Source organism: Lissotriton helveticus, chromosome 5_1 (assembly GCF_964261635.1).
Source record: "Lissotriton helveticus chromosome 5_1, aLisHel1.1, whole genome shotgun sequence".
Lineage (NCBI taxonomy): Eukaryota > Metazoa > Chordata > Amphibia > Caudata > Salamandridae > Lissotriton > Lissotriton helveticus.
Window position 1 is genome coordinate 2105172506 of NC_136065.1, and position 11667 is coordinate 2105184172.

The window sequence follows — 11667 nt, forward strand, 5'->3', positions numbered from 1 at the left end:
ACCATTCCTCTCATATCCTCCAACAGCAAAAGCACTACAACAAAACAGGAGTTGGGAGCTGTAATCTCAATAGCCCTCATAAATGCGCGTTCTCTCGGTAAGCATAGGCAGGAAATCCACGATCTAATAACTGATTTTAAATTAGATATACTGTTTATTACCGAAACCTGGACGGATGACACTTCACAGCCAGGCCTAGTCATAGCAGTTCCAGAGGGATATAAAGCCTATTGTCAGGACAGGCCCAAACAAAGAGGGGGTGGGCTGGCCATTATTGCCAGAGACTTGTATCCTGTCAGAACAACCTCCATTCCATCAACCTCCTGTGAGGCTATGCAATTTGCCATTAACGTTTCCCCTTTGTTCAATTTTAAGGGAATACTAATATATCGCCCTCCAGGACCTAAGACGGCTTTCTTATCCAGTATTAACACCATGATGGAATCCGTAGCAACGGAAAGCACCTTTACGGTTCTAGGTGACCTAAACTTCCATCTAGATCAAGGTCACCTTACCGACTCCGCTGCCCTCATCTCTGATTTAGATACCCTAGGGCTAAGACAATTTGTAACGTCCCCCACTCATCAAGCGGGCCATATCCTGGACCCCATTTTTTCCAATATAGAAGGCCTACAAATTACCAACATCCTCCCTATGACGTGGACTGACCATTCTGCAATTTTCGCAAACATACCCATCAATAATTCGGCCAGCATTCATTCATGTCCCAAGCCCAAACAGCCTTTTAAAGACTGGAAAAACATAAATCATGATGAACTACAACTTATATTGGAACAAACCCGTCCCGCGTTTGCCTCGGACCCTAACTTAGCTCTCCAGCAACTCTACGACTGGTTGAGCCAGGCCACGGATCAATCTGCTCCCTCCAAAGAACACTCCAAAAATAGATCTAAACCTTCTGCCCCCTGGTATAACGAACAACTAAGGGCACAAAAACAGATTAATCGTAGCAAGGAACGAAATTGGAGAAAAGACTATGACACAGCCAGTAGACTAGTCTACAAGGAAGCCCTGGCACTTTACAAAGTCATGATAGCAAAAGACAAAAAACAATATTACAGTGACCAAATTGAGAGAGCTAAGAACTCCAGTAAACAACTTTTCCAAATCACCAAAGCACTTTCAGGGAATTCCCCCGACCTTACCCCCCCTCCGTCGCAACTTATGTGTGACTCCCTTGCTTCCTTTTTCTTCACTAAAGTAGATGATATTTACCAGGCTTTCTCCACCAAATCACCTCAAATTGTAACTACACCCACTATTCCCTCTGTTAATAGGTTTCTCACTTTTCAACCAGTCACCTCTGACCAAATAAAAAATATATTATCCACCATCAAATCAGGATCTTCTCTGGACCCCTGCCCTCTCTCTGTACTTCGACCGGTTATGGACTCTATCATACCGGCAATCACGCAGGTCTGCAACTTGATTCTTTTGTCAGGCAACTACCCTGATCTCCTCAAAAACACCTTACTAAAACCCCTGTTAAAAAAACCCTCCCTAGATAAAAGTGAGTTAAAAAACTATCGTCCCATTGCTAGCCTCACTTTTATGGCAAAGGTGACCGAAAAAATCATGAACATCCAGATTTCTGAATTTATCGAAAAACACCAGCTCCTTGACAGCACGCAGTTTGGGTTCAGGAAACATCATGGCACAGAAACAGCCCTGATCAAAGCCGCCGACGACATCAGGGTAATCAGGGACCAGGGTGGCACTGCCATACTGGTTCTACTAGATTTATCGGCGGCCTTTGACACGGTCGACCACAACACCTTGGTCGACCGTGTCCAGGGATGTGGCATTGGCCACACTGCCAAAGACCTAATTGCGTCCTTCCTTGACAAAAGAACACAGGCTGTCATTCTAGGTCCCTTTCAATCGGCCCAACTCTCCGCTCCCTGTGGAGTTCCCCAAGGCTCATCCCTGAGTCCGACACTTTTTAACATCTATGTGTCGGACCTTGCCAACACCATCAAGGCATACGGGATGAGCCTAACCTCCTATGCCGACGATACCCAACTAGTGTTGGCAATCAAAGGGAACGGAGAACAAATAGCCGATAAATTTAAGAAGGGGCTCCTAGACATAGGCAAATGGATGGCTACCAACTGCCTAAAGTTAAATTCAGAAAAGACCGAGGTACTCATTTTTGGTCCCCTGTCACCAGCCTGGCCAACCAGCTGGTGGCCTGAAACCTTTGGTACCCCTCCTACTCCTACCACCAAGGTCAGGAACCTCGGAGTCATCTTTGATGACGGTCTTATCTTCCTGGACCACGCTACTAAAACAGTGTCTACGGCACACCTGAAATTAAAAATGATCAGGAAGATACGTCCTTTTCTCCCTGATTCTGCCATTAAGACACTAGTCACTGCCCTTGTCCTTGCATCCCTAGACTATTGCAATGGGCTATTTCTTAATGCTCAAACCAGAGTAATCACAAAGTTACAAACAATACAAAACGCAGCGGCACGCCTGCTTTCAGGCAAAACAAAGTTCGAATCCATCTCCAAAAATATAACAGACTTTCACTGGCTCACTGTCCAAAAAAGAATTCAATTTAAATCCCTCTGCATTGTGTGTAAAGCTCTCAACAATCAAGGACCACACTTTCTCAAGGAACAATTGCAACTCCATAAACCCACCAGAGCTTTACGATCAGCCACCCTTCATCAACTGGTTGTACCGCGCACCAAAACCGTTACCTGGGGAGACCGTCGGTTTTTGGTGGCGGCCCCCAGACTCTGGAACACCTTGCCTCTCAACATCAGGCAAAGCACCACCCTCCTTCAGTTCCGTAAACTCCTGAAGACCTGGTTGTTTATTCAATAACTATATCACCTGGCCAGTTCGCTTCTTCATCCGGTCCAAAATATCATGCTCCGTATGTAAACAAATGACTTATTAGCGCCAAGACGCCCAAGGGTATATGCTGCGCTCTATAAATATTAAAAATAAATAAATAAAATAAACTAAGCTCCACCAATGCACCCACTAAGCTCCACCGATGCACCCACCACACAGCTCCACCTACACAGCTCCACCGATGCACCCACCACACAGCTCCACGGATGCACCCACCACACAGGTCCACCGAGGCACCCACCACACAGCTCCACCGAACGACCCACCACACAGCTCCACTGATGCAGCCACCACACAGCTCCACCGACACAGCTCCACCGATGCACCCAGCTCCACCGATGCACCCACCACACAGCTCCACTGATGCACCCACCACACAGCTCCACCGATGCACCCACCACACCGCTCCACCGAGGCACCCACCATACAGCTCCACCAAGGCACATACCACACAGCTCCACCGAATCAGCCACCACACAGCTCCACCGACACAGCTCCACTGATGCACCCACCACACAGCTCCACCGATGCACCCACCACACCGCTCCACCGATGCACCCACCATACAGCTCCACCGAGGCACCCACCATTTAGCTCCACCAATGCACCCACCACACAGCTCTACCGATGTACCCACCACACAGCTCCACCGATGCACCCACCACACAGCTCCACCGATGCACCCACCACACAGTTCCACCGAGGCACCCACCATACAGCTCCACCGATGCACCCACCACACAGCTCCACCAATGCACCCACCACACAGCTCCACCGAGGCACCCACCACACAGCTACGAAGCACCCACCACACAGCTCCACAGATGCACCCACCACACAGCTCCACGGATGCACCCACCACCCAGCTCCACCGATGCACCCACCACACAGCTCCACTGATGCACCCACCACACAGCTCCACTGATGCACCCACCACACAGCTCCACTGATGCACCCACCACACAGCTCCACCGATGCACCCACCACAGAGCTCCACAGATGCCCCCTGTAGGAAGGGGGAGTCTCTGGTTGGCGCAGTGCAACACTGGCGACAAGCAGGGCCTCTCTCTTCCTCGTCAGGGCTGAGGGTTACCTTCAAGACAACCTCTGCTTACCCTCTAGGTAGTGTGGCTTAAGCAGTCTTAGGCTAATCTCTGGGGCATGTAGGGTTAAACATTTGCAATATCACACCATCACAACCAACCCACCACACAATGACACCAAACTGTATTTGTAAAAATATATGTTCTTTATATAAATCTCAAGCAGGCTTGTAAATACAGTCTTGGTTACTTCAAATGCAGGTTCCAGTTACTCTTTATGAAAAAGGCACAGTTCTTGAATAAATGCGGTCTTTTGGGCCTTCTGCCCAGCTTTAGAAAGGTTCCAGTGTCTTATAGCGCTTCAAGGCGCTTCCCGCTGTCTCCGCTCTCGAAATGAGTCACCCGTCGGGGCTCGACTCGGGGAGAGGGGGTCGCGGGCCTCGGGGAGCGTCAGGCGGGGCCTCGGGGGCCAAGAGCAGAGCGCGCCTCTGACTCTGGGGCGGCTCGCGCTGCCAAGCAAACAGCAGCGGTGAGGCTCCCGGGGTGCCTGAGGTCAGACCGCGCGGTGCGAGCTCAGATTGCAGGACGCTCGCGCCGCGGAGGGGCAAAGACAGTACCTTTCACTTCTTGTGGTGATCCTCGGAGAGGGCGGCTGAAGGGGGAGCTGTCCCACGTCGCGTTGCTTCCTTGACGGGCGGTGCGAGCTGCGGCTCGAGGCAGCAGGTCACGGGTCACCCAGGGCGGCGGTGCTCGATGGGGGCTCAGGTCCTTTTACTCGGTCTTCTCGTCCGTCCTGACGGCGGCGGCTGGGTGTGGCGCAGTGGCAGTACGGTCCCCAAGTGCGGGACGTACCCAGCCAAAGTGCCGATCGCGGTGATGTCCCTTCAGCGGGGCAGCCGGCCAGACGCTGATTAGCGAGGGAGATGACAAGGGCGGCAGTCCGTCTTTGCGGGGGAATCCACGGCGCTTGTGCCCAGTAGACTCCGGTGCTTGGACCGGACGGGTCCTCCGTTACTTTGCTCTCGTGGGGCCAGGTGCAGATGCCGTCACGGTGTTCAGGCCAGCGGCGGCTGGGCTTCACGTTGCTATGGCGATCTGCTCACCCACGGTCACGGTGTGCAGGGGGGCTTGATGCTCTCGTCTTCCTCAGACAGCGCTGCAGCGATAAGCAGCACACACAGCAGATGCGTTGGTCAGGGGTTAGCGCTCACTGTTCCTGGAGCGCTGGTCAGGGGGCAAGTTCAGCAGCAAGCCCTTGGAGATCTTTTAGCAGAGTTTGGCACAAAGTTCAAAATAAAGTAAAAGTCTCTTGTAGTCTTTTTCTCTTCCTCTCCTTTGGCAGCAAGGCACCAGACACAGGCCAGAGTCAGCACTCCTCCTTGTAGTCCTTCCAGGTCCTTCTCTTCGGGCAGAGTTTCTCTTGTAGCACAAACAGGATCTAATTTACAAGGAGCAGGGCTCCTTCTTTTATACCCAGTTTCTTTTGTTCTAGCAAGCCAGGGGGGCCTCTGCATAACTGCTCCAGTCTCTGAGTACTTGTTGTGGGTGCTTATGACTTCTGCATTCAGTGTGAGAGCAGGCACATCAGCCGCTCCCCAGGGGGGCGGAGCCGGCATTGAGAGGGCAGGAGTGGCCTGAGCACTTTGTTTACAAGCTTCGGTCCTTCCTGGGCCAGGTGCAGGCTGAGTCATCAGTCGCTCCCCAGGAGGGCGGAGCCAGCATTGTGGTGGCAGGGGCACAGCCTGATGCATCATTCAGGGGAACCTCCCACCACCCATTAAGGGGTCCTCCTGCTAATCACTACCTGTCAACTCCCAGCCCTGTCACTCACACACACCAGACAGTCAGATCCACATCCAAGCAGAGGCGGGCTGAAATGGTTAGGCAAGCAAATGCTAACTTTCTAAAAGTAGCATTTGCAAACACAGGATATTAAAATAAACTTTACTAAAAGAAGTATTTTATTATTCTGAGTTCAGGCATACTAAACACGAATTTCTACCATGTTCCCTGAGCCTGCTGGGATTATAGAGTGTAATAATTCCAGCAGCTCATCTGGCCTAGAAGGGAACAGGTAGCCTTACAATAGTGAAAAACGAATTTGGTAGTAATTCACTATTAGAACATGCCACACACATCAGGGCATGTTCTACCTTACACTACAATGCACCCTGCCCTCAGGCCTACTATAGGGGTGACTAATATGAAGTTAAGGGAAGGTTCAGGGGCTGGCAAGTGTGTGCACTTGCCCAGCCAGGGTGACAGTACCAGACTGCACGCAGGATCTGCAATGGCAGACCCTAGACACATTTTAAGGCTGCTTCTGTGGGTGGCGCAACCAGCGCTGCAGGCCCACTAGCAGTATTGGCATTCACAAGCCCTGGCACTCCTAGGGCACTTTACTAGGGGCTAACAGTGAATCCAATGAACCAATCATGGACATCAATCATATGTACACTTTACAGTAGGGAGCACTTGCACTGCGGCACGGGTTGGCCGTGGCGCAGTGCCCTGAGTAGCAGACACCATCAAAACATTGGAGGCACAACAGCAAAAAGTGGAAGGGAAACTCACGCCAAGGTGCCAGGTCTAACACCCCCACCACACAGCTCCACAGATGCCCCCACCACACAGCTCCACCGATGCACCCACCACACAGCTCCACCGAGGCACCCACCACACAGCTCCACCGAGGCACCCACCACACAGCTCCACCGAGGCACCTACCGCACAGCTCCACCGATGCACCCACCACCCAGCTCCACTGATGCAACCACCACACAGCTCCACCGACACAGCTCCACCAATGCACCCACCACACAGCTCAACAGATGCCCCCACCACACAGCTCCACCGATGCACCCACCACACAGCTCCACCGATGCACCCACCACACAGCTCCACCGAGGCACCCACCACACAGCTCCACCGAGGCACCTACCGCACAGCTCCACCGATGCACCCACCACACAGCTCCACCTATGCACCCACCACACAGCTCCACCGAGGCACCCACCACACAGCTCAACAGATGCACCCACCACACAGCTTTACCTACACAGCTCCACCGATGCACCCACCACACAGCTCCACCGATGCACCCACCACACAGCTCCACCGATGCACACAGCTCCACCGACACAGCTCCACTGATGCACCCACCACACAGCTCCACCGATGCACCCACCACACAGCTCCAACGATGCTCCAACCAACTCCACTCCTCCAACTGTCACTACCGGACACTTCCATCAACAACCCCTTGTCCTTCACTTCCTTTCCTACTCTAGACTCCTCCTCTCTGGCGGAACTAGCCACTCGTGTGAAATCTGGCTCCCCGAACGACTGCTGTCCACCGTCCGTCTTGCGGAGCATATGTCTTAATCTACCCGACAGTATCTTACACCTACTTAATAGCTCCCTCAGCAGCGGCATTTGCCCCTCTTCCTTTAAGGAAGCCATCCTGGTACCCCTCCTAAAAAAACCTGGCGCTGACATGGCGGAGCCGTCGAACTACCGCCCCATCTCCCTCCTCCCTCCTCCCTTATTTTTCTAAACTTATGGAGGCCCACGTCACTCGCTGCCTGTCCAGTTTTATAGAATCTTCCGGCTATCTCGTACCAACCCAGGCCGGCTTCAGACCCGCCCATTCCACAGAAGCCGACATCCTGGCGGTCCTTGACACACTCAGAAGCAACGCGGACGCGGGAAACCCCCAAGCCCTCGTCTTACTGGATCTGTCGGCCGCGTTCGACACGGTGGACCATAACATCCTTCTCCACCGTGTCGGGCAGGCGGGCATCCAGGGCGTCGCTCTTGAGTGGGTCAGGTCCTTCCTTACAGGGAGAACACAGGCGGTCCGCCTCGGTCCCTACACTGCCAAAAAAACTCTCACATCCTGTGGTCTCCCTCAAGGTTCTTCCCTCTCCCTGCTCCTCTTTAATCTTTACCTTCGGCCACTCATCCAGTCACTTCTGAAATGGGACATCGTCACTTACAACTACGCTGACGATCTCCAAATCATCTTTTTCCTCAACTCACCACATGCCAGTAAAACTTTTCATGGAGCCATGACTCATATCCAACTCTGGATGAACCAGAACCAATTGAAGCTGAACCCCGCTAAAACCGAGCTCCTACTTCCTGGACTCAGTTCCACCTACTGGGGTCCACAGTTCTGGCCCCCAGAGTTCAGCTCCCCCCCCCCGTCCCAGCAAAAACAGTAAAAAGTCTGGGTGTCATCATAGACACCGAGCTCTCTCTCAGGGCTAAAGTTGGAGCGGTGGTTTCCTTCTGTATGCACCAACTTCGGAGGATCCGCAAAATCCGCCACTTTCTTCCCCCGGCGGCACTCACCCAAACTGTCATTTCGTTGGTACTTTCCCGTCTGGATTTTTCCAACGCCATCTACCACGGCCTGCCACAATACCTGACTCAACGCCTCCAAATCGTCGAGAATCAGGCTGCCCGCCTGATTCATGGAACACCCAGATGGCAATCAGCTAAACCTCTGCTCACGAACCTGCACTGGCTCCCGGTTGATCGAAGGGCTGCCTTCAAGGTAGCTTGCCTCCCCTTTAAGGCACTTCATTGCCCTTGCCCCGCTTTCCTAAAATCTATCATTCGTCCTCACCGTCCCACACGCAATCTCCGATCTGCTCACCGCGACTTGCTGATTACCCCCAAGAGCAAAACTAAGATTCGGCGGACGCCGGTTCTCTCATCTAGCCCCTGTGCTCTGGAACCTCCTCCCTCTCCCGATCAAATCCTGCTCCTCCCTTCTGAATTTCAGAAAAATGCTAAAAACTCATCTCTTCCCCACCCCCATTTAGACTCTGCCACTTATGCCTACCCCTCACTCTGTTCTGTCTACCAGCGCCGGGAAGCTTCGGTGTCAGTGCGCTTTATAAGCTACATTTAACATAACATAACTAAGCTCCACCAATGCACCCACCACATAGCTCCACCAATGCACCCACTAAGCTCCACCGATGCACCCACCACAGAGCTCCACAGATGCCCCCTGTAGGAAGGGGGAGTCTCTGGTTGGCGCAGTGCAACACTGGCGACAAGCAGGGCCTCTCTCTTCCTCGTCAGGGCTGAGGGTTACCTTCAAGACAACCTCTGCTTACCCTCTAGGTAGTGTGGCTTAAGCAGTCTTAGGCTAATCTCTGGGGCATGTAGGGTTAAACATTTGCAATATCACACCATCACAACCAACCCACCACACAATGACACCAAACTGTATTTGTAAAAATATATGTTCTTTATATAAATCTCAAGCAGGCTTGTAAATACAGTCTTGGTTACTTCAAATGCAGGTTCCAGTTACTCTTTATGAAAAAGGCACAGTTCTTGAATAAATGCGGTCTTTTGGGCCTTCTGCCCAGCTTTAGAAAGGTTCCAGTGTCTTATAGCGCTTCAAGGCGCTTCCCGCTGTCTCCGCTCTCGAAATGAGTCACCCGTCGGGGCTCGACTCGGGGAGAGGGGGTCGCGGGCCTCGGGGAGCGTCAGGCGGGGCCTCGGGGGCCAAGAGCAGAGCGCGCCTCTGACTCTGGGGCGGCTCGCGCTGCCAAGCAAACAGCAGCGGTGAGGCTCCCGGGGTGCCTGAGGTCAGACCGCGCGGTGCGAGCTCAGATTGCAGGACGCTCGCGCCGCGGAGGGGCAAAGACAGTACCTTTCACTTCTTGTGGTGATCCTCGGAGAGGGCGGCTGAAGGGGGAGCTGTCCCACGTCGCGTTGCTTCCTTGACGGGCGGTGCGAGCTGCGGCTCGAGGCAGCAGGTCACGGGTCACCCAGGGCGGCGGTGCTCGATGGGGGCTCAGGTCCTTTTACTCGGTCTTCTCGTCCGTCCTGACGGCGGCGGCTGGGTGTGGCGCAGTGGCAGTACGGTCCCCAAGTGCGGGACGTACCCAGCCAAAGTGCCGATCGCGGTGATGTCCCTTCAGCGGGGCAGCCGGCCAGACGCTGATTAGCGAGGGAGATGACAAGGGCGGCAGTCCGTCTTTGCGGGGGAATCCACGGCGCTTGTGCCCAGTAGACTCCGGTGCTTGGACCGGACGGGTCCTCCGTTACTTTGCTCTCGTGGGGCCAGGTGCAGATGCCGTCACGGTGTTCAGGCCAGCGGCGGCTGGGCTTCACGTTGCTATGGCGATCTGCTCACCCACGGTCACGGTGTGCAGGGGGGCTTGATGCTCTCGTCTTCCTCAGACAGCGCTGCAGCGATAAGCAGCACACACAGCAGATGCGTTGGTCAGGGGTTAGCGCTCACTGTTCCTGGAGCGCTGGTCAGGGGGCAAGTTCAGCAGCAAGCCCTTGGAGATCTTTTAGCAGAGTTTGGCACAAAGTTCAAAATAAAGTAAAAGTCTCTTGTAGTCTTTTTCTCTTCCTCTCCTTTGGCAGCAAGGCACCAGACACAGGCCAGAGTCAGCACTCCTCCTTGTAGTCCTTCCAGGTCCTTCTCTTCGGGCAGAGTTTCTCTTGTAGCACAAACAGGATCTAATTTACAAGGAGCAGGGCTCCTTCTTTTATACCCAGTTTCTTTTGTTCTAGCAAGCCAGGGGGGCCTCTGCATAACTGCTCCAGTCTCTGAGTACTTGTTGTGGGTGCTTATGACTTCTGCATTCAGTGTGAGAGCAGGCACATCAGCCGCTCCCCAGGGGGGCGGAGCCGGCATTGAGAGGGCAGGAGTGGCCTGAGCACTTTGTTTACAAGCTTCGGTCCTTCCTGGGCCAGGTGCAGGCTGAGTCATCAGTCGCTCCCCAGGAGGGCGGAGCCAGCATTGTGGTGGCAGGGGCACAGCCTGATGCATCATTCAGGGGAACCTCCCACCACCCATTAAGGGGTCCTCCTGCTAATCACTACCTGTCAACTCCCAGCCCTGTCACTCACACACACCAGACAGTCAGATCCACATCCAAGCAGAGGCGGGCTGAAATGGTTAGGCAAGCAAATGCTAACTTTCTAAAAGTAGCATTTGCAAACACAGGATATTAAAATAAACTTTACTAAAAGAAGTATTTTATTATTCTGAGTTCAGGCATACTAAACACGAATTTCTACCATGTTCCCTGAGCCTGCTGGGATTATAGAGTGTAATAATTCCAGCAGCTCATCTGGCCTAGAAGGGAACAGGTAGCCTTACAATAGTGAAAAACGAATTTGGTAGTAATTCACTATTAGAACATGCCACACACATCAGGGCATGTTCTACCTTACACTACAATGCACCCTGCCCTCAGGCCTACTATAGGGGTGACTAATATGAAGTTAAGGGAAGGTTCAGGGGCTGGCAAGTGTGTGCACTTGCCCAGCCAGGGTGACAGTACCAGACTGCACGCAGGATCTGCAATGGCAGACCCTAGACACATTTTAAGGCTGCTTCTGTGGGTGGCGCAACCAGCGCTGCAGGCCCACTAGCAGTATTGGCATTCACAAGCCCTGGCACTCCTAGGGCACTTTACTAGGGGCTAACAGTGAATCCAATGAACCAATCATGGACATCAATCATATGTACACTTTACAGTAGGGAGCACTTGCACTGCGGCACGGGTTGGCCGTGGCGCAGTGCCCTGAGTAGCAGACACCATCAAAACATTGGAGGCACAACAGCAAAAAGTGGAAGGGAAACTCACGCCAAGGTGCCAGGTCTAACACGTGTCCCCTCCAGCTGAAATGTGGGGAGAACTACCCTTCCCCAGGGAGTTCCTCATCACTAAGGCGGAAAAATCTGGAC